The 22,979-nt window shown below is 45.7% G+C and overlaps 5 non-coding genes across 5 annotated transcripts; 2 read left to right on the top strand and 3 right to left on the bottom strand.

The window, feature by feature from the left end:
- Positions 1 to 3,378: 3,378 nt before the first annotated feature.
- Positions 3,379 to 3,452, bottom strand: trnan-guu (transfer RNA asparagine (anticodon GUU)). The gene has a single exon. It is a non-coding gene; the product is annotated as a tRNA-Asn (tRNA).
- Positions 3,453 to 6,193: 2,741 nt separating this feature from the next.
- Positions 6,194 to 6,307, bottom strand: LOC128755084 (U5 spliceosomal RNA). The gene has a single exon (XR_008414025.1). It is a non-coding gene; the product is annotated as a U5 spliceosomal RNA (small nuclear RNA).
- Positions 6,308 to 7,507: 1,200 nt separating this feature from the next.
- On the bottom strand, positions 7,508 to 7,581 carry trnai-gau (transfer RNA isoleucine (anticodon GAU)). Its single transcript has one exon. It is a non-coding gene; the product is annotated as a tRNA-Ile (tRNA).
- A 2,134-nt stretch (positions 7,582 to 9,715) lies between these two features.
- On the top strand, positions 9,716 to 9,828 carry LOC128755087 (U5 spliceosomal RNA). Its single transcript, XR_008414028.1, has one exon. It is a non-coding gene; the product is annotated as a U5 spliceosomal RNA (small nuclear RNA).
- Positions 9,829 to 11,770: 1,942 nt separating this feature from the next.
- On the top strand, positions 11,771 to 11,844 carry trnak-uuu (transfer RNA lysine (anticodon UUU)). Its single transcript has one exon. It is a non-coding gene; the product is annotated as a tRNA-Lys (tRNA).
- The last annotated feature ends 11,135 nt before the right edge of the window (positions 11,845 to 22,979 follow it).

Below are 22,979 nucleotides of genomic sequence, written 5' to 3'. Positions count from 1 at the left end.
ATTGTTTGATGAGCCTTTATATTTTCGAAGTGGTTAAGTTTTCATATGTATATATACACCTCATGTATATCCGTTATGGGTTTGAGTGTTTAAAAAAAAAAAAAAAAAAAATTTGAGTTCAATCAGTTCAGTTCAGTGAGAGTAGCCTGAGTGATGTTTTATTTGACCGTTTATTTTGTGGAATGTCTTTGTGCTAAGTCAGTTGATCATACCTTTATATATTATATAGATGTTCTTTTGTTGTATTATTATTAATATATATATATTGTGTTATGATGGAGTGATGCTAAAGAGTTAATCATCATCCATAGTGGGGGTAGTGTTGCCAGTTTTGCGCAGGTGGGCGTGTGTGAATGTGAGGGGCGTGCCACAGCGAGAGTGTGTGGAAGAGCAGCATCAAAACTTGTGTGAGAGAATAAAACTTCGTCGAACAAGCAGAGACCCGGAGATTTTGTGTTTTGTGTATCGTTACCAGCGCGAGTCACACACCCGGAGGTTCCTTACCACGGTTCGGAACTGATCAAGCGGGTGCCGGTAACACTCTTGAAACTGTTTAAGATGAAACTTATCAGTGGACTTTGTCTCCAACATCATCATTTGTTTACGTCTGATTATAGTTAACTAAGTATCGAGGTGAGAAATTCAATGTTTCATGTCTCTGGTACAAGCCGCTGGTGTCTGACCGACTGCTCTGCCAGCTTTATTCAGGGGTTAAATTGAGCCGTCTGTCTGCAGTTTCTCACGTCTCTCAACAGTTGACTTTGACTGTGGACTCATCTGGACACATTTCCTTGATACGATTGAAGAAATATTACAAACAATGTGAATAAATGGTAATTTCATATTCTATTCTTGAAATCATTATACAAACTGTCCCTTGTCTGGTGTGATGAAAAACCTTTTCACAATTCTCCCTCCTAAAGTGGTTGTCTTTCATTGGCATGTTTGATGTTTTCACGAATACTTCGACCGTTTTAGAATTTGTTGATGGTCCCTAACTGATGCTGAGTTGTAGCATTAGCGCTGCATGTGAGAGTGTGTCCACGATCAGTGAACCCTAATCATGGACACGGAAGAGGACGCCGTGTCAATACCAGAGCGGAAGTCCATACAATATCCAACTATTTTCACCACAGTGTTTTGCCGAGGGACCAGCGCAGCAGGAGACCTGCATGTGTTGATATGAACCAAGGCAGACGACCACGTCAGAAACCCTATAAGGACCACTCCATCTCATAAAACAAACACCAATCCAGAGACTCAGACTCCACCAATGTCATGATCAAAGGTTTGTTGAATTAAAAATAATTTTAAAGTTTAAAATTACTATCGTGAACCAAAGTCCACAGAGACCTAACAATTAAGATTCAACTGCCCAGCAGAATGAACCAGTGGTCGAAGTAGGTCAGAATTCTGTACCCTAAGTTTCTGAGAGGCTCCAACGCCGTGTCCACTACTTTGGAGAAGGTCCTGGGAGCCAGACAATGGTTGAACTGGAAGTGGTCTCCCCCTCCCACGAACCTCGGGTAGCGCCTGTGAAGTGGGAAGGTGGGGATGTGGAAGTAGACGTCAGACGTAGATTCGCAGAACTCATCCAATCTCCTGGTCTGACACACTCGAGAAGTTGTCTGACCGTCAGCATTCTGGATGGACGTGTTACAATGTGAGTGTTTCGCCTCCGAAGGTCCGGGATGGGTCTCAAGCCACCTGATTTCTTTGGAACGAGGAAATACACCAGGTAAAATCCTGCTTTGCATTCCTCCTGAGGAACCTTTAATATCGCTCGCTTCCCGAGAAGGGAGCGGATTTCTTGTTCTAAGCACACCCGTTCCTGATCAGATCAGACTGTCATGCTGTGCACCCCGTCTAATGTGTGTGGGTGGCGGAACTGAAGCGTGTATCCTATGCATAGCGTCCTCTCCATCCAGGCGCGGGCAGGGATACATGGCGAGGTGTGCTTAGCTTTCCCTTTATTTATCAAGGGGAAACGTGCCGAGATCCTTGACAAAGCGTGTCTGGGGTTACATCCAGAGCTCTGGGGTATATGCGAAGCAAATTGACCACCCGGTGTATGCTGGGTAGCTCCAGGCACAGACGGGAGTAGCGGCCAGACGCCTTGCTTCCTTGGTTGTTGGTTTGCTCAGGTCTTGGGAGACAGAGTTAACCGCACACGTCAGACCCATGTCACAGGCAATGGAGTTAGCGGTCCGCACCCTGCACTCCAGGGAGGAACTGCAATTGAATCGTCAGACAACGCATAAACACACTGGGTCAGGGAATAGCGTTTAGACATTTTATTGAAGGACTAGGCAGAGGAAGTGGCCTGACGCTGGGGGCCCAGGCTGGCTGCTTCTTCTGCCTGAGAAGGTAGAAAAGGAGACAGCAGCAGGTGGAGGACATGAATAAGTTGCGGATGTGGAAGGCTGGGGTCTGTGGGACCTGACCTCTCTTCTAGCGACTGGATGTAGATGGAGCCCGCTGCCTGGCCTGGAGGTTTTGACACTTTTTATGGCCTCTCCAGGAGCTCCCAAACATTGGCACCGAAAAGCGTGTCGTCAGAGATCGGTGTTCCTACTAGGGTCCGCCTCTTTCAGGGTTGTTTTTGATAGCCATATGTTGTGCACTTCCATTTGCGAACACGAGCGAATCCTGACTGCATCCATGGATACGGCAAGTGACATCTACGCCTGGGTACACAGTCGTTCCTCGACTCCATCTGTTCAAACACTGCCCTGTACAGGAACGTCATGTTGTTGGCGAGGTTCTGGAGGACCAGGAGAAGGTCCAGTTGACAAGCTGTCTTCTAGAAAGTGGATGATGAAATGCATTTAAACAACATCAACAGACCACAATGATGGTAGTTTTCCCATAACGGGGGTCGAACCAGGGACGCTTGGGTGAAAACCAGGAATCCTGACCACTAGACCATTTAGGACTTGTATGAGTCAGCGATTTCGGCAAAATGGAACACATTCAGCAGTTCAGATCAGATTTCAACTGTCAAATATATCTGTAAAAACACTCAAATAGCACAAGTAGTACCATGCATACACAGCTTCAGGTATGATGAACCATGTCTATGATCATGGGAGAAGGGACTGTCTGTCTGGATATTATATTTATAATAATAATCATAATAACAGAAGACGATCCCAGGTTCACATGTGTTCATGGAACGATGGTTAAGAGTTGGGGTCTCCAAATTGACACCTGATTGCTTAAACTGTGTGTGCTTGGTTGGTTGGAACTAAAACCTGCAGCCCTTTCTGGAACAGTTTGGTGACCCCTGTTGAAGAGGATTGTCTTTTTTTTCAATCAACATCATGTCTGTCAGAGTGAATACATGAATGAAGTTTTTATTGCAAGATAAAAAGGTCTCGTCCCTGGGTGGGCTCGAACCACCAACCTTTCGGTTAACAGCCGAACGCGCTAACCTATTGCGCCACAGAGACATGCTGATACACAAGAAAATGTGGATCTGTGAACAAAAGTTTTTCAGTTTTCATGGTTTGAAGATTGTGCAGAAGGATTGTGTGATTTAAGTCAGTGATAGCAATGTGTTTTTCAGGGAAGAGAGAGTGTGAAAGAAAGATGGTAGCAGTGCTTTAGAGAATAAATGAATAAAGAGATGGAGAGCAAAAGGTTCCACCATTTCACCTTTGCATCGACCAACACTGTCTTCCACTTCTTTGTCACAAACCTCATTGAACCGATCACATGGACATTGTGTTGTCACATGGCTCGCATCACTTAGTAGTGTTGCAAAGCTTGTGTCCCAAAACAGTTGTACATAAATATCAATGGTGACAGTGAATCGCTCTGATGCTGAAATCTTGTCTCAGTGTTTTGCATTCAAATCTCTGTCAAAAGCACTTATTACACGTGTTAAGTCAAAGTGGCAGCACAAGGTCAGAAGCACTAAGCTAATAGTCAACGCTGGTTGTCCTGGGCAAGAACGAGGAATACGACAACCTGGTCCACCCAAAGGGGTTTATGGCTTGATCATGATCATGGTGACTGATCGATCGGAGCGTCCCGATGTGGTTCCCATACCAGGGGCCAAACAACGACACCATATGGGACGTACCTGGAATAAATGAGGAAGTTTAGGCAAAGGTTGATCACATCATTAACTGTAGCTAGGATTTGGAAGTGTAAAGCTGTCATAAAACTGGAGTAAAGTTTGTGATCCAGTGCTTCAACATTTCAGATCTTCTGTTCAGATGATCTACCCAGACGAGACACTGGAAAATTACGCCTGGTGTTCCAGAATGCAACCTGATTCATCCAAAACCAACACAAACTTTTCACTTCACCAGCTTTCTGAAACAAGTGTAGAGCTGTAACTACTTCAGGCTCCATGTTTGCAGTTTGGCTAGTCACAGCTTGGTGAGTCCATCCACTACTACATGCCTTTCCACCAAGCATTACAGGTTGGGATGCAGTTGAAAACTGTGTCGATCTCAGGCAGAAGGTTAGGAATGAAGAAGGTCACAGAGAAGGTCACAGATTTTTGTGTTTTGCCAGACTTAACTGGTGAAATTAGTTCAAAGTACTGTGTGCTTTGCGGGTGAGTCAGCGATTTTGGCAAAATTACTAATCACGAAGAAAAAAATTAATGAAGAAGTGAAGGAAATGAAGGAAGGAAATTCTACAACGTTTCAGACTTCTGAGTCAGTAGGAACCCAAAATAGGCAAAAGAGCGACAGAGAGGGGCGAGGAGGGCAGACATCACAACATTTAGAACATGAAGCTCAAGTATTCCCACCCACATTCAGAACACTCACACTGCTATATTTTGGCTGATGCATCAATTTATGTACAGAGTGGAACTGAGTAGATACATATCTTGAGCTGACATGGACTTAAAGAAATAGAGAAGCTGAGGAGCCGAACTGAGTCGGCCAAAAACCTCATCTCACCGCATGTTTGAAAATCTGCTATTGTCAATTTGTGAAAGTGAAGGTTCCTTGACAGGAATCTGTGCAATGGTGTTCTTGTGTGAACAGCAGCTTCCTTCCAAGCAGTTGACCTGGGTTCAATTCTCACGCTTTGCCAATTGTTTTTGCCATCTAACCATGGATGGCAGAATATTTGTGCCTCAACTGTCAACACCACAAATGTCCCATTAAGGCTGGACGCGGACGACCAACACATAGGTCTCAATGGGATAAAAATCAATGTCTGCCTTGCGTTGTTGGAAGGACTCGAAGCTACAGGGGAAATCCCCAATGGATTTCAGTTCCATGGCCTTCATCACTCGTGCCTTCAGTGGATTTGTGAATGGTCAGAAGAAACCAGTTCTTTGAATCACGAGTGAATGGAATGGGCTACGTGCAGTGGCTGGGAATCGAACCCAGGTCAAGTGCTTGAAAGGCAGCCATCATCATTGTTGCTTGAAAGATGAGGAAGAGATGATGTGATGAACTGATTTCTAATTCACCCAAAACTAAATTCCTGATGAAGTGGCTGAGTAACAGTGTTGTTGTGGCTGAGTGGTTAAGGCGATGGACTAGAAATCCATTGGGTTGTACCCACATAGGTTCAAGTCCAACCAATAACGTTGGTGTGTGTTTAGGATGCTTTGGTCATTTTGAGTCTGCAGAACTGTCAAATGACAATAGTGTTGTGCCTTGAGGTGGAATACGCCGCACGAAGTGATGTTGTGCCCACCAGGAATCGCTCTGTGGAACCGTCACGTAACAGAGTGTGTGTGACTTCATTGGTATTCAGCTGACTGGAGTTCAACCAGACTGTATGCTGTGACAGTCCAACAATTCAAGGCAGGGTCTGATCTTTTCATGAAGTCTCTTCAAAGTATTGGGTGAAACCCTTTGAATGCAGAAATCAAAAGATTCCAGTCCCCTGGCAAACGTACGGGCTGACAGCACTGTGAAATTACCAACCGAACACCTGTGGTCTCTAACCACCAGCCTTTCCCACAACAGCCAAACGTGCTGACCAATTATGTCACAGAGATATGAGAATGAGGATCTCTACAAAAAGAGAGACACTTTGAGAGCAGGAAGACATGTTCTGAAAACCATGGAAATGGAGTGAATGCTCAATTGAAGTTAAACAACACACTCTGCTGCTTCATCGACACACATCTTGGGAATAACAACTCATCTCTCATCAACGCACTTGTGATCCAAAGTCGTTAATCAATCGGGTTTCATTGGACACAATAAGAAGCCCTACAAGAGCTGGGCATCAAAAAATCAGTAAATACTCATGTTGTTCTTCTACACGGAAATCTTTAGTAAAAGGCGAAAGATTTATACGATCTGAAGAGAAACATGAGTGAACTACTGACACTGAACCAGAGAAAGACTTGTATTCTTCCACATCAACCTTTAACTCATGGTGGTGTTCAGCCTTTGAACAAACCAGCACTTCAAGACAATCCTCTGCACCATCGTTCCAATCACATCTGTGAACTCGTGATCGTCTTCTGTTGTCATTGACCTGTTTTGCACACATATAAGTGATCAGAACACAAAAGAGAATTTTCTCATGTTCTGGAGTCGTCCATCCTACATCGTGCTGGTCTCGGTCGCAAACATCATCCACAACTTTCCTGATGTTCGGGAAGAGGGGAAAATGGACACATATCGCTCCGTGGAAACATACCACAAACAGTTTACACAACTTTGTGGTGATCATTTAACAGTTAAATGCATTGTGTTAAATCTATTTGTCCTGTGAGTTGATGTGCTGTTGTATGGTTGATATATACTTTCTTAAATTATCACCTACATATATATGTTTACATATCCATGTATGGTTTATATTTTGCAGAAATTCTGTAACAGAAGACTCATCACCAACTGCTTCAGTGTTGGTGAGACCGTCCACTTCCAGGAGCTGACCAGAGGACCACTGGCACAGACCACATGTTTTTGTCGCAGATGAAGCGTCTCCTTTGTGAACAAACAGTTATCAGTGCACCACAACTGCTCGTTCAAGAGTCACCCACCTGTTTAACAGAGCAAAGGTCCTTGCATATTATAATTCATCTCTGCAATAAAACAACGCTGTGTTCAACTCAGTTTGTTGACATTTGATTGATTTTGATTTTTTTCTGTGAAGCCATTTTACACAAAAAGAAATGTTCAATATCAAACTCCTTATTTGCAAAATATAAAATAAAAGAACTCATTCATTTATACTCATCCAATACACACAGTAAAAAAGTCAAACTTGAAGTGAACTACTACACAAAAAAAGCGATCCAGAAAGCACTATATGTTTTCTTTCATATTTAGCCTGAATTCAGATCAGTTTTAAGGTTGGGATGTGCAATATCCTGTCAATAAAACAGTTAGTCAGTGGAGCATGAGGCATGTGATCTCAGGGGCTGGTGTCAGGCAAATACAGAAGAGGAGAGGCATTTCCTCTATGAGAAGCTTCACTGAGGCATGAGCATTGAATAACAGATGAAATGGGGGAAGTTGCACATGTACAGGATAAAATAACAGAAATACCTTAAAGCTTTATGTTACAGTGGCCAGTATGGGGATCGAACCCATGACCATGGCTTTATCAGCACCACGTTCTAACCATCTGAGCTAACCGGCCAGTTGCTGGACTTATTATTCATACATTTCAGGTGATATTATCATATAGCAAGCTGGAGTTGGACTTGTCACAACAGTGTCTGTTTCTCCAGCAAGGATTCAAGGCCTTTCTTTCTCAATTCCATCTTCCTGATTGAAACGGATCCAAATTACAGGCAGATTAAGGAAGCAGATTAAAGGTGTATTCTTTTTGAAGGAGCCACCAAACCGCGCCTTTGAAACAGGCGTGAGTCATCTGAAGTTGGAGCTGAGATTATTATTCATACAAGAAATGTATCAAAATAGTAAAAGTAGTTTACCTGCAAAGTTTCAATGTTCAGCACCGATCGAAGCCTTTGAATCACATTGACCTTTGAAACATCACGTACCACAACATGAACATTGTGTTCATCACTGAGAGTCTATTCCTGAAATAGATGGTGACTCAGCTATGTTTGTAATATATGTTATTTGGTCTTTGTCTCTCGCTCAACACACGCACAAATCAAGCTCATGCGCTAAATATATGGAGCATAAACAAATGGATCAATGAGAGACATTGGTGTTTACAGATGACACAGTTCATCTTTCATTGGACTCAACAATGAACTACAGGTGGTCAGAGGCATGAGAGCGTGGCCATGTGTTTCCAGTGTTTTGAGCAGCTCTGTGGTCACCTGCTTCATGCTTCAGACTGCTGAGCTGCCTCTTGTGATTCTCTGCAATGGGCCACCAGGAGAGTCAGATGTCAGATGTGGCAGTGAAATGAGGGGTGAAAGGGGATTATAGTAACAGCTGAAAGATTAATCTCAAACAAGGCCGATACAGAAGTTCCAAAACCGAGCGGCTCATCTGTGACCTTGAGATGATAATCATGGGCTCGTCCAGGACTGGAACCTCTCGCAGCCCAAGCCATTATCACACTGCTCGACCAAGGAGCCCTATTTATGTTCTCTATACAGCAGGAGAAGAACCATGATCACAAAGGTGATGAACAAGTTGTACAAGGAGACACAAGGAGACATTTCAAGGATCAGAAAACCTATATGTGTGTTTTAGAGAAACTGGATGAATACAAAGACATCTTCCCTCTTTGTTTGTTGTCCACCCAGAGAGCGATCAGATCCTTTATTGCATTTTGAGTACACGTAGTTTCAGCATCTAGCGCTGAGTCGCTTGAGAGACACAGCCAAGGTCACGCCTCACAACCAACTGATGACAGTCTTCATGATATAGATTTATGTTTAATGTGCCGACGACATGCGTAGTTTCCACAGCCAATATATAGTGTGCCCTGTTAAGCAATAAGATATGAAGATATGATGTCAACAAAAACCACTGTGTGCCTCACTGACTTTTCCCAACTTTTCACACTTCTTCTTTTAGAAGACAAAAAAATGCTGACACCTCATCGGTTAACTTCGATGTGCTTCCAGGGTTGGAACACAAATCTGCACCCACTGAGCCACTTGTGCATCAGTTTGAACCCTCTGACACAGATTGATATGTGTGTCGTGGAGATCGGCATCATCTCTGGAACAGTGAGTGCAATCTTGTATTTTAATTGCAAGCTGATCACATCCTTGGGTGGACTGGAACCACCAACCCTGGTTGGATTGGTGAGTCACGCTGCATTTCTACGGGCAACCAAGCCTCGTTGGCGCAGTAGGCAGCACGTCAGTCTAGTAATCTGAAGGTGGTGAGTTCGAGCCTCACAAGGCGCACTGTCTTTTTGAAAAGTGATATGGATTTCCATCCCATTCATTTACGTTCAACTGTTTTGTGGGACAAGCTTTGCAACATGACTCCTAGCACGACCTTTATTTATGGTATGTTTCTACGGAGCGATATGTGTCCATTTTCCCCTCTTCCTGTACATCACGACAGTTTTGGATGATGTTTGTGACCGAGACCAGCACAATGTGGCATGGATGAGTGCAGAACACGGGAAAATTCTCTTTTGTGTTCTGATCACTCATATGTGTGCAAAACAGCTCACTGACGACAGAAGACGGTCACCAGTTCACAGATGTTAATGAAACGATGGTTCAGAGGATTGTCTTGAACTGCTGGTTTGTTGAAATGCTGAACAACACCATGAGTTAAAGGTTGATGTGGAAGAATACAGCTCCTTCTCTGGTTCAGTGTCAGTAGTTCACTCATGTTTCTCTTCAGATCGTATATATATCTTTCGCCTTTTACTAAAGATTTCCGTGGAGAGCAACAGCATGAGCTTATACTAATTTTTCACACTCTGCTCTTGGAGGGCTTCTTATTGTGTTCAATGTAACTCGTCACGTCAATAACTTTGGATCACAAGTGCAGAGTTGTTATTCCCAAGATGTGTATCTATGAAGCAGCAGAGTGTGTTGTCTAACTTCAATTGAGCCATCACTCCATTTCCATGGTTTTCAGAACATGTTTTCCTGCTCTCAAAGTGTCTCTCTTTTTGTAGAGATCATCATTCTCATGTCTCTGTTACGTAATTGGTTAGCACGTTCGGCTGTTTCATCCTATTGAGACCTACGTGTTGGTCGTCCGCGTCCAGCCTTAATGGGACATTTGTGGTGTTGACAGTTGAGGCACAAATATTCTGCCATCCATGGTTAGATGGCAAAAACAATTGGCTAAGCCTGAGAATTGAACCCAGGTCAACTGCTTGGAAGGAAGCTACAGTTTACACAAGAACACCATTGCACAGATTCCTGTCAATGAACATTCACTTTCACAAAGAGAAATCGAAAATAGCGGATGAACAAACATGCGGTGAGATGAGGTTTTTGGCCGACTCAGTTCGGCCCCTCAGCTTCTCTATTTTTTTAAGTCCATGTCAGCTCAAGATATGTATCTACTCAGTTCCACTCTGTACATAAATTGATGCATCAGCCAAAATATAGCAGTGTGAGTGTTCTGAATGTGGGTTGGAATACTTGAGCTTCATTTTCTAAATGTTGTGATGTCTGCCCTGCTCGCCCCTCTCTGTCGCTCTTTTGCCTATTTTGGATTCCTACTGACTCAGAAGTCCGAAAGATTGTAGAATGTCCTTCATTCATTTCCTTCAGTTCTTCATTAATTTTTTTCATCATGATTTGTAATTGTGCCAAAATCGCTGACTCACCTGCAAAGCATATTGTGAGTACTTTGAACTAATTTCACCAGTTAAATCTGCCAAAACACAAAACTCTGTGACCTTCTCTGTGACCTTCTTCATTCCTAACCTTCTCCCTGAGTTTTCGACTGCATCCCAACCTGTAATGCTTGGTGGAAAGGCATGTAGTAGTGGATGGACTCACCAAGCTGTGACTAGCCAAACTGCAAACATGGAGCCTGAAGTAGTTACAGCTCTACACCTGTTTCAGAAAGCTGGTAAAGTGAAATGTTTGTGTTGGTTTTGGATGAATCCGGTTGCATTCTGGAACATCAGGCGTAATTTTCCAGTGTCTCGTCTGGGTAGGTCATCTGAACAGATGATCTGAAATATTGAAGCACAGTATCACAAACTTTACTCTTGTTTTGTGACAGCTTTACACTTCCAAATCCTAGCTACAGTTAATGATGTGATCACCCTTTTCCTAAACTTCCTCATTTATTCCAGGTACGTCCCATATGGTGTCGTTGTTTGGCCCCTGGTATGGGAACCACATCGGGACGCTCCAATCGATCAGTCACCATGATCATGATCAAGCCATAAACCCCTTTGGGTGGACCCCTGTCCCATAGGTTGTCGTTTTCCTGGTTCTTGCCCAGGACAACCAGCATTGACTATTAGCTTGGAGCTTCTGACCTTGTGCTGGCACTTGACAGAGATTTGAATGCAAAACACTGAGACAAGATTTCAGCATCAGAGCAATTCACTGTCACCATTGGTATTTATGTACAACTGTTTTGGGACACAAGCTTTTCAACACGACTAAGTGATGCGAGCCATGTGACAACACAATGTCCATGCGATCGGTTCAATGAGGTTTGTGACAAAGAAGTGGAAGACCGTGTTGGTCAATTCAAAGATGAAATGGTGGAACCTTTTGCTCTCATTCTCTTTATTCATTTATTCCCTAAAGTACTGCTACCATCTTTCTTTCACACTCTCTCTTTGCTGAAAACACATCGCTATCACTGACTTCAATCACACAATCCTTCTGCACATTCTTCAATCCTTGAAAACGGAAAAATTTTTGTTCACAGATCCACAATTTGTTCTGTATCAGCATGTCTCCGTGGCGCAATAGGTTAGCGCGTTCGGCTTTTAACCGAACGGTTGGTGGTTTGAGCCCACCCAGGGACGAGACCTGTTTTATCTTGCAGTAAAAACATCATTCATGTACTCACTCTGACAGACATGATGTTGATCTCCATAAAACCAATCCTCTCAAACAGGGGTCACCAAACTGTCCCAGAAAGGGCTGCAGGTTTTTGTTCCAACCAACCAAACACACACAGTTTAACCAATCAGGTGTCAATTTGGAGACCCCAACTCTTAACCATCGTTCCATGAACATATGTGAACAACTTCTGTTATTATGATTATTATTATAAATATATCCACACGGTCCCTTGTCCCATGATCATAGACAGAGACATAGACATAGACTCCCACAAGTCCCATATGGTCTAGTGGTCAGGATTCCTGGTCTTCACCCAGAAAACTACCATCATTATGGTTTGTTGATGTTGTTCAAAGACAGATTGTTGTCATTACTCACCTGTTCCAAACCTCCGTTAACTCGAGAGAAGGCATAAATCCCGCTACGTTCCACACGCCAAACGAGCACTGTAACATTCAGTTGATATCTTTGTTGTCGAACCTGTGTCAGTCTAAATAAACACGTCAACTTATGAACCACTGCCTCAGACAGCTGGTGTCAGTGTAACCAGTGAGAAGATCTTTAGTTCGGGTCTGATAGCAGTGTACAATCTATTTCAGATTTATGAAACTTCTGAAATCGGATGACATCCATCACATCACACATCATACAATCACATACAATATTGATGAGCATCAAAAACAAAAAAAAAATAAGATTTTTGTTTACCAGTGACATAAAGTGCTGCTCCAAAGAAGGGACAGAAATATGTTTTCTCCATGGAAGCTTTTAAACCACAAATAAATTGTCCTGATATTTAAACAGTTTGATTTGTCTTGGAAAGAAACAAATGCAGATATATGTATGAATGTATATATCTATATATCTTGTGCTGGCCAGCTTTATAAAATTAGTTCTGAGGAGCTCTTCTGTTTGTGAGGAGAGTATCAAGCATTGGTGCTCAAGCTGATCTGAACTTGTCCTCCGCGACCATCTGAAGATATCTTCCTTTTAAATGCAGTCTAAAGTCCAATGTTCATCTACAAGGGAGATGCAAACATGTTTAACAGACGATGGATGGCAACTTGTCAGAAGTTCGGATCACCTGTATCACGTGTCTCCTTCATCGTTGCTGCAGCGTCTCAGGACCCCGCCTCCCCAGTAGAGCACTGGCAACCAGTGTTGGGCAAGTTACTTTAAATCAGTAACTTAGTTACAGCTAGTTAGTTACCTCGTTGAAAAGTAACTTTGTTACTTAAGTTACTCATTACTTTCAAAGTAACTAGTAAAAACAAAATCATCTGAGAACAGTCACGGTCATCGGCCTGGGTTGGGAACCAGCAACACTGGGACAGAGTTATCCTTATTTGTGTGGCCTGCAGCAGTGCCAGAGATTGAATTAAAAAAAAAAAAAACATCTGCTGCCATCGCTCTTAAGTACGGGTGGACGTACTCATGCAGGTCCACTATACTAACTAGGATCCTGTCAGCAGTGTTTCGATCTCTGTTCACATCTCTGTCAAAAGAGTTTTGTGGAACATTCTTTTTCTATTTCAGGAATATTTTATCTGACTGTCCATTGTGTGGGGACAAAGGTGGGAATATTCTTTAAAAACACCTGGGAAATTATAAGATCCAGAGAAATAATCCCAGGAAGAGTTTTATTGGTGGAATGTTTTGACTGGAACAAGAAAGTGAGAATCATGAATGTGTACACTCCTCCAGACTCTGCCTAGTTCAATGTCATAATGCCATCAGAAGTTCCCCTATTGAGCAGGAATCAAGATAACGGTTGCTAACATGGAGGTAATGTCGTCTCCTAAAACCAACAAGTCTTCCAGTCTCCTTGAGGGAACTAACGATAAAAATGACCTGGTTCAAGGAAGTTGAGGAAAATGAGCAGTTTGTCGCCGCGAGTGACGAAACACATCTGATATCAGGTTTGTCATGTGCTCACCACAAGCATCGGCTAAGACAGAGGAACACACACACTGCATCAGGTTACACACACCACACTTCCCTAGGAGCCTGGATAGCTCAGTCGGTAGAGCATCAGACTTTTAATCTGAGGCTCAAGTCCCTGTTCAGGCGATGCTTTGTGTCTGGCCAAGTTGTCTGTTTCACTGGTTGTGTGTTGGTGTAGGTTGCAAACGGACTTGGTTCAGGCTCTGATACGTTAAAAAAAAAGTATCAGAACTTGAAAATATCAAACTATAACAGAAAGGCTCTTTCTAATGAATTCAGTATTAAATCTACCGTTCTGAAAATTTTTCTGAGTTATCAACATTTTTTTTTTGTTTTCGTTCCGAAACCCAAATGCGTTTTCTGCACTGTTGACACACTGATCAGATTAGCTCCAAAACATGTACATTTCACATGCCACTGTAGCTGAAGGGATCTATCAAGTAGGTGCAGCACGAATTCAACCTGTCTGAAGTGGTTTCAAAGAGTTATCAACTTTATTATGTTTATCGGTCTAAAAAACACCTTCTCTCAGGCTGAAAACGCATTTTCGGCACTGTTCACTCACTGATCAGAATAGCCTCAGAACATGAAAATGTCACCAGCAACCATAGGAGAAACACTGTTTCTAGTATATACAACGCTAAACCTACATTTCTGAACTGTCTTTAGAGGGTAATCAACAATTTTATTTTTGCCAGTCCGAAACCCACTTTCTTTTTTGCTGAAATCACTATATTATTATATTATCTATATTATATTCTGTACTGTTCACTCACTGCTCAGGGATGCCAGAGAACATGAAAATTTAACCTGACTTCACAGCAGAAGCCGTCATTCTAGTAGCTGCAGAACTAATTCAACCTCTCTGAAGTGGTTTCAGAGAGTTATCAACATTTTTATGTTGGTCTGAAAACCACGGTGCCTCGGGCTGAAAACGCGTTTTCTGCACTGTTCACTCACTGCTTAGAAGGGGGACTCAGAACATGAAAATTTCACCTGCAATTATCGGAAAAACGCTCTTTCTAGTATATTCAACACTAAACCTCTACGAATAGGGCGCTGTGACTGGCCTACAAGCAGTCGAACCGTTCCACATTCCCTGCTTCCAAGCCATGGGAATGAGAGTTTGACGAGAGCCAGGCGCTGCTATGAGGTGGATCCGGAGACTTTGGTCCCAGAGATGGCTGAATTCCATGTGGTGGAGTCACGCAAGTTCGCACTTGTCACCCCCGCTACATGGCATCAGCCGCCCATCGCATCGAAGTTGAGCTCTCTCTCCACCGCCAGCTCAAGAATCATCCCACTTCACTGACGACGAGTTGGCATTGGATGGCGAGACTACTCACAGGGTACGACAGCAAGTTGTCTGCCCACAATTGGAAGAAATCCAGACTATTCCCGGCCCAGTTCTGACACTCCACTGGCACTAGGACCACACGTGGTCAGGTACGGCGCTTACTACAAGGTGGAGGGTTTGGATTTGCGGCGCAGCGTTCCCTCTCACTTAGCCATCATGCACGATGCGCGATGCCCTCGCTTGACTTACCCCCTGAGGAGTGACTACCCGCTGACAGAGCCACCATCACGCAGTAGAATGGTGTCTACGTTGTCGGCAACCAACTCATAGCGCTTGAGAACATCATCGCGCTCCTTATGAGCTCTGTGGACAGGCTCATCCATCGCAGAACCTCTCTCACTCCACTAGAGATTTTGGTGTTTCAACAGTCCGTCGGCGTGGTCTTCTGCTCGCGGCACCTCCTCCACACACAGCCGCTGGCCGGGGGAAATACCGCTACTGGTCGAAGGGGCAGTTTGAGCCCAGCCGTGGGGATCATAGACACTCTGATCATCGCTGCTCCTCTTGGAGAGACCGGTCGGCTACTCTCACCTCTGCTCCCTCCAAAAGCGTAGGAAGCACTTTGTATCTAAAAGTATGCATCTAAACCAAAGTCTAACTTGAAAAAAAAAAAAAAAATAAGATGCATTACTTTGGTATCTGGCCTGTTTGTTTTCTGCCCAAAATTACGGTTTATCACCCGCCACGTTTTCTTACGGTTCCAGTCAGTGCGATTTGTTTTTGCTTGAGATCGTCTCAGGAGTCCGAGCAGTATAGTAACAGTCTCTCTGCTTCTTTATCCCTGACGTCAGAACTGTCCCTGGGGAAGTTTCTGGAGCTAATAAGTGATGTTTTTCCTCAGCTTTGACACAATAAGAAGCATAGGCGTCAAATAACTCTTGCCCTTCTCTCAACAGATCCCAGTTCCAGCCATAGGTCAGGAGAGTTTCAATTCTATTTATTGCTCAGACTCGCCACTTTCCAGCAGGGGTCGCCACAGGACCTCCAATGCCACCTCGTCAGAGGATCACACAGTAGGCGCTGCGTGCCAGACCTGCTCTGTTCTCAGCTCCCTCACGCGATGTCTGATGCGATGTCTGTCTGTGATTCTGTACTCTGCAGCCCTCCAAACCTCTCAGAGGCAGGTAGGACATCGTCATCTACGGAGTAATCTCTTTCTGAGGATGATTGGGCCAGTCCCTCGGGGTCCATCTCAGGAGAATTGCAGTGTCAGATCAAGGTACACTGCAGCCCGAGTTCATCACACAAGTCATCACAAGTTTGGGGGCCCTACTTCCTCTGACGGCTCACCTAACAAATGCGAGTCTGTTTTTGAAGATCCAGCGGGACAGGAATTTCCGAGAGGAGTGGGGGCTGAGCACCGACGGCCCTTTCGACGAGGACCCGACCCGGAGGGCGGGTCCTCTCCTGTGCTCAGGGCGCCTGTCTTGACAGAGTATCTTCCGAACTGAAAGAGCCTGTGTCCTCACCTACCCATATGGATCGAGAAGATACTCAGTCATTGACACGCCCTTCAGTTTCACAGTCAACCCCGAGGTTCTGCGACACCACGTGGACCTGGGTGAACTCAGAGAACCAGCGGTCATTTCTGATGGAGGAGGCATGCTCTCCTGTCAAAGGAAGTAATCGAGCTCGTGCCAAAGCGATCCACCTACACTGGGTTTTACTCTGGGTACTTTCTGGAACCCAAGAAGACAGGAGAGTGGACACCTGTTCTGGACCTCAGTCTCCTCAACCAATTCATGACCAGACAGCGGTTTCGGACTACCTGGAGACTCCTGGAGTGAGTCAGAGTGTGAGAGTGGAAGACCTCCATAGATTTTGCAGACGCCTACTTCCACAACACGGTTTGGCTGAGTCATACAAAGTTTCTCCAGTTTGGGCTAGAGGGTCAGGTGTATCTACACAACTCTCTAGTGCCTCGCACCTTCGCCAAGTGCGTGGAGGCGGGGCTCGAACCACTAAGGAGACAGGGTCTGCGGATTCTGACAGTGTCTTGGATTCTTGGACCACTGGTTGTTTCTAGCCAGGTCCAAACAGGAATCATGAGCGCACACCAGCTTGGTGTTGGAGCACATCGCGCAATTGAGATTCAGCGTAAGCCTGTCCCTGAGTCCCTGAACACTCAGGTTTGGCGTGCGATCATTGTGACCCTGGTGTGCCCCAGTGCCTCTGGTTTCCAGAACTAGTGCAACTTGTGAAGGGCGAGGTTTGGGACTTGCACCTGGTCCAAGCAGGAGGAGCCCTGAAGTCACCACCCCCGCACCTACGTGCCATGTCTGTCCACCCTGACTGTATTTGTTTTCGTATTGATGGTTCCCCAGTCACCGTCCGTCCCAATCCAGCCATCCAACCCGAAGTTAACTCTTCCTCCCACAGATCAGTTCATTGAGGGCACTGGATTGCTACTTACAAAGGGTGAAATGTTTTAGATGGTCAGAGAGTCTCCTTATCTGCTATGGCGGCTGCCAGCACGGGGTAGCACTCTCTACTCAGGCTGCACTGGAGGGCACTCAGACACACTCTCCCTGTAGCATGGCTTCCTCCACAGCCCTGCCGCTTGGAGTACCGATGGAAGATAAATGTTCCACAGCGTCATGGACTTTGGTCTCCACCTTTGCCAGAGCTTATCTTGTGGAGGCGTCAGCGAACTCCATGGCCCATTCGTGGATCATGGAGGTCTGATCAGGTCCATGCTCTTCAGTTACAATCCTTCACCTTCTTATGAATTCCATGGGAGCTTGATGCTGATATCACAGATCCAATCATACTCCAGCATCATATACATCATTCCCTCACTATTTTTTTTTTTTCCACAGTTTTACAACGTCTGGTCTGGGAAGAAAAGACCAGAATTCCCCTTTTGGAAATCTTCCAACATGTTAAGCCACTTGAACCTCTCTTATAGTGTTGTATTGCTAAAATTGTGGCTCAGTGACACCTCGCTCACCTTTCTCGCAGGTGAACCAGGCTCGCTTCCCGTCCGCCACCTTCATTTGCGGGACTCATGATGGACAGGACATGGGTAAATTAATTCTCCTTTTGGGGCTTTGTTTCTTAGAGGCCAAGGACACTGTTGTAGATTCAGGTTCTGGTGTCATGTTGAGCCTGCATTTGTTTCCAAGATTGGTTCATGATCCCTCTCCATTACAGGCGCCACCCTGGGACTCCAGAGATGGTTGGCCTCCCCTTTAGGTTCATGTATGAGGCATTTATACAAGCTTCCTGCAGTCTCACCTAAATGCTGTTGGAGATTTGGCCATCCGGCTTCAGAGTGCGTGTTCTGCACGCTAATTCCGTTCCTTCCTCCCTTTTTTCCTCATTTGGAGTTAGGTTGCATAACGGAAGCCCTGGGGACCCTCCGAGTCCCTGAAATAATTTCAGTTATTGCCCGTTCAAGACTCGGAGAAGGAGTTTATGACTACTCCTAGGTGCAGTGTGTTGCAGTGTTTGGAGTTTGGGTGGTTATGGCTCGGGCCGCCGTGGGGGCGGTGTCCTCACTAGGTGGGGTTTTTCACTGCGAGGGGTCGTACTTACTCACTAGTGGCGGCTAGCTGGGGGTACATTTCTCCCCTCGCTTAGCTCTTGGGGTTATCCAATAGCGAAGCCTCACTAGAGGGCGGAGCACGCTGAAGGAGAACTGTAGGTTCCCAATTGTTACCATTGTTCTCCCAAGTGTGCGAAGCCCTCTAGTCTCGTCACGCAGCTACCGTACTCAGTGAGGAAGTTGAATAGAGGGTGAGGCATTATTATACCACCTCCTATATAGGGGAGTAGCCTGCCCCCATTAGGTGGCAAGTTCATGTTTTTTTTCTTCAGTGTTGGAACACGGTTCCGGGAGAATATCCAATAGCAAAGCCTCACTAGAGGGCGTCGCACACTTCTGAGAACAACAGTTACAATAGGTTACCTGCAGTTGTCTGCACTGTTCACTCACTGATCAGAATAGCCTGAGAACAAGAAAATATCACCAGTAACTATATGAAAAAGACTCTTTCTTGTATATTCGCCACTAAATCTACCTTTTTGAACTGTTTTCAGAGGGTTATCAGCAATTATATTTTTGACGGTCCAAAACCCACCTTCTCTCGGGCAGAAAACGCATTTTCTGCGCTGCTAAGGCGCTGGAAGTACTATGCTTCTAGCAATGCTTTTATTGAAATCAAATTTTCCACAAAACAGAAATTTCTTCTGGTCAGAGACTCAAAGCCGACTGCCCCAGGAGAAGCTGCTGGTGAAGATTCCGACGTCCACGCACGGAGCGCGGCCAGCGGTGAGTCTCCTCCGGTTAAATCTGCTCCTGCGGTGATGCGATAAGTCTCTCCCATGACTGCGATGAGACCTCAGTCCTGCCTGAAGTTTCCGTGGTCCAGATGAGCCGCTCCGCTCCTCATCAGTCTCAAGCTTCTTCGCTTGATGTGCCAGATGCGGCGACTCCGTCGGCGCATGTGACCGGTAAGAATTTAAAGGGAGACGGCCACCCTGCAGTTTACCGGATCAAGTCCAACATGCCACGATGCTCGGCTGAAGCTAAACACCTCCAAATGCATCTGCTCCTATTGGGATTTTTAATTGGTTTTAAAGTCTCTCTCTGAAACTGTGTTCGAGCCACTTGATGAGGCTCCTTTGGAGCTGGTGGCTTACAAAGCAGCTCTCCTCTGAGTCTTGGCCTCCATCAGGAGGGTTTGGAGAATTATGTGCCTTCTCAATTAGTCCTGACTGTATTTGATTTGGTGTTGGTGATTCGGTGGTCTCACTCCGACCTTTTTTCCCAAATTTCTGTCTGCCTCCGTGAAGGCTTTCTGGCCTTCCCCCCACCCGGATGAGAACCTCTAGCGCTTCCACAAGGTCTATCCCGTGAGTGCACTGAGAGCTTATCTGAATGGAGTCAAGGCCTTCAGGAAAACAGATAAGATGTGGGTGGCTCTGGCAGGTGGTAAAAAGGGGCAACATCCATAGCTGCCTTCAGAGGACTTTCTTTGGCAGAAATCTTACAAGCAGCCTCCTGAGCTTCCGCCTCAACTTTTGCAGATTTCTATTTGTCTGACGTAGCAGCTTCTTCTTTGCCTCATGTTGTCCTGTCTGCAGGTGCTTCCAGCAGCTCTGGCCAATAGATGAGAGAATCGCTTGCTGACCGAGGGGAGGCTCTCTTCATCTATATGCACCTTTTTCCTTCGGTCAGGTGGTGCAACGCCCTCCCTCCTGAGCCGAGCGAACTTTAAGAGGGCTGATGCTTTTGTGTTTTTGGTGCAATAAAGTGTTTCTCTTCCGCAGCGCTTCTTCGTGGGCCAAACGTCTCTCCGCTGCTGAGTTCTCCCTCCAAATATGGACGGTTAACTGGATCGAGTCCCACCCTTCAGAAAGACGGACAGTCTGTGGGTGGCTCTCCCTGGTGGAAAGAAGGGGCAGGCACTGTCCCCTCACAGGTTGTCACATTGGCTTGGAATTGCCATCATGAAAGCCTATGACACTGCGGGAAAACAGGCACCAGACTCCCTGGGCGCACACTCGACAAAATGCCTGGAAACATCTGTTGCCGCTTTCAAGGGAGTATCTCTTAAAGAAAACTGCCAGGCAGCTTCTTGGTCATCAATCTCTACTTTTGCTGACCACTACTTGTCTGTTGTGTCTGCATCCTCCTTCCCTCTTGTCTTTCTGTCTTCAGGAGCAGCCGAACCCTGCAAACAGTAGGCCTTCATTCACAGCACTGGCTCTGGGACACCGGTATCTGCTTCATTACAGTGCTGTGGAGTGTGCAGCGTCCTGTGATCCACCGGATTCCTGCATAACTGTCTATTCATTTGTGAATAAACTCCCTCTTTCTTGCTCAGCTCAGACTAAAACCCTGACTGTAGCTGCTCAGTAAATGTTTTCTCTTGATTGTTAATGCCACATTCTATTTCAGCCATATAGTCGCTAAAAGAGGGCAACGCAGTTCTTGCTGATCCAGAGTGTAAGTTACACTCCATATATGAGGGGTTGTGAACGCCACCTTCTACTTCAGCTTACGGTGGCAAAGTTGAGGCAGCAGCTCCTGCCACCCGGGGTGTAAAATTACACTCTATTTGTGAGGGGTTGTTAATGCTACATCTTCACGACCCATACATTCATTCATTCAGGCTGGATAGACCCCGGGTGTGGCGGTGGCATCGGAACTGTCATAGGCAGGTCCAGTTTGACCTCATGGGTGATTCAGAGTTCCGGATGGGTTCAGGATTGCTCACCTGAGCTCCCCCTTCATCCTGGCTACATTCGGATTCCGGTCACTGCAGGATGGAGGAGTTGAACTCATCGCCCCCTGGCCCCAGAGTGGCCAAGGACTGCGTTGCTTCTTGCACTGTTTGTGTCAAGCTGTGCTTTTGTGTTTGGATCACTTGTCTCCCTCGGTTCATTCAAACAAAAGACAATGTTAATAAGCATATTGTTAGGTTGTTCTACTATCTCAAATCCAGCACAGTTATGCAATTATATTCCGGCGGCGCATGTGACCGGTAAGAAGAAAGTGCCACCTCCATCACCAACGTAATGAGAGCCACGCTGATGCTGGGGTTCGGCCAAAACCTGGCTGGGACGGAGCCCTCTCAGTGTCCGGAGATTGTACAACGGCTCGCCTCTACTACCGGACCTGCATGGGGGGAAGAGCGGAAGGGAGGTGCACAGATCAGAGCGATGGCCAACAGTTTGGCCTTTTTGTGCTCTCAAGACAACTCTGTCCGGGGGAATGAGGTGACCCAGGTGCAGCTGACTGCCAACATCGGACCATCCTGTGCTGCAGGGTCCAGTGCGTCTCTCGTAGGTGTCATTGCATGAGTCCTCAAAATGCCTCAGGCCTCATATTCAGCCGCCACAGCAAACCGGAGAAGAAGTTCTTCAGTGGACGTGTTGTGATGCGTCATGGGATTATTTGGGGTCACAAATTCGGGGCGCTCTTGTTATGTTGCCGTGTCATCATTTGGAATTTGGAACCGTGAATAAAACCTGCTGTGTTGATACCTCCTGTGTGTTTTCCTTTCAGCTTTGGCTACCATAAGGCGTGTCTCTTCAACCCTCTTGGGAGAACGAATCAAATGTCTGGACCATCATTGAGCAGTGTCGCCAGGTTCGCGGAAAGGACCCCAGGCGACCAGGCCCGGAGGAAAGGTCGAGGCCGAGGCGCTGGCAGGAGCGAATTCAATACGAATAATAATATAAAAACGCAAATACGATGCTTCAAGCAATGATTTTATTGAAAACAAATTTTCAACAAAAACAGAAATTTCCTCCGGTCAGCCGACTGCCCCGGGAGAAGCTGCTGCCGAAGATCCCATTGTCCACGCACGGAGCTCCACAAGCGCTGAGTCTCCTCCAGTTAATTCCGCTCCTGCGGTGATGTGACAAGTCTCTCCCGTGACTGTGATGAGACCTCAGTCCTGCCTGAAGTTTCCGTGGTCCAGATGTGCCGCTCCGCACCTCTTCAAGTCTCAAGCTTCTTCTCTTGATGTGCCAGATCCGCCGGCTCCGGCTGTAATTTCACAATTACAGAGTCACACACGCACGCCTCTGTAATTTCACAATCACATTTTGCGGAGTGCCCTGGCACTTCCAGTGAAGTAGAAAGGCTGGTGTAATATTCCTGGAATATGTTTGTGTCCAGCTGTCCCTTGAGCCTGCTTCCCTCCCAAACAGTCCTTTAGCACGGGGCAGAAATTATGAGTGGACCTCCGATCCTGGGGCGTCCTCTCAAAGCATGGCTACTTCAAGGCTAGCAGGTGGTCCTCTGCCCCCCAAGTGCAGTTCACTATTCGAAATGCTAAA

The sequence above is a fragment of the Synchiropus splendidus genome, chromosome 2 (assembly GCF_027744825.2).
Source record: "Synchiropus splendidus isolate RoL2022-P1 chromosome 2, RoL_Sspl_1.0, whole genome shotgun sequence".
NCBI lineage: Eukaryota > Metazoa > Chordata > Actinopteri > Syngnathiformes > Callionymidae > Synchiropus > Synchiropus splendidus.
This window is presented reverse-complemented; position numbering and strand designations above follow the sequence as displayed.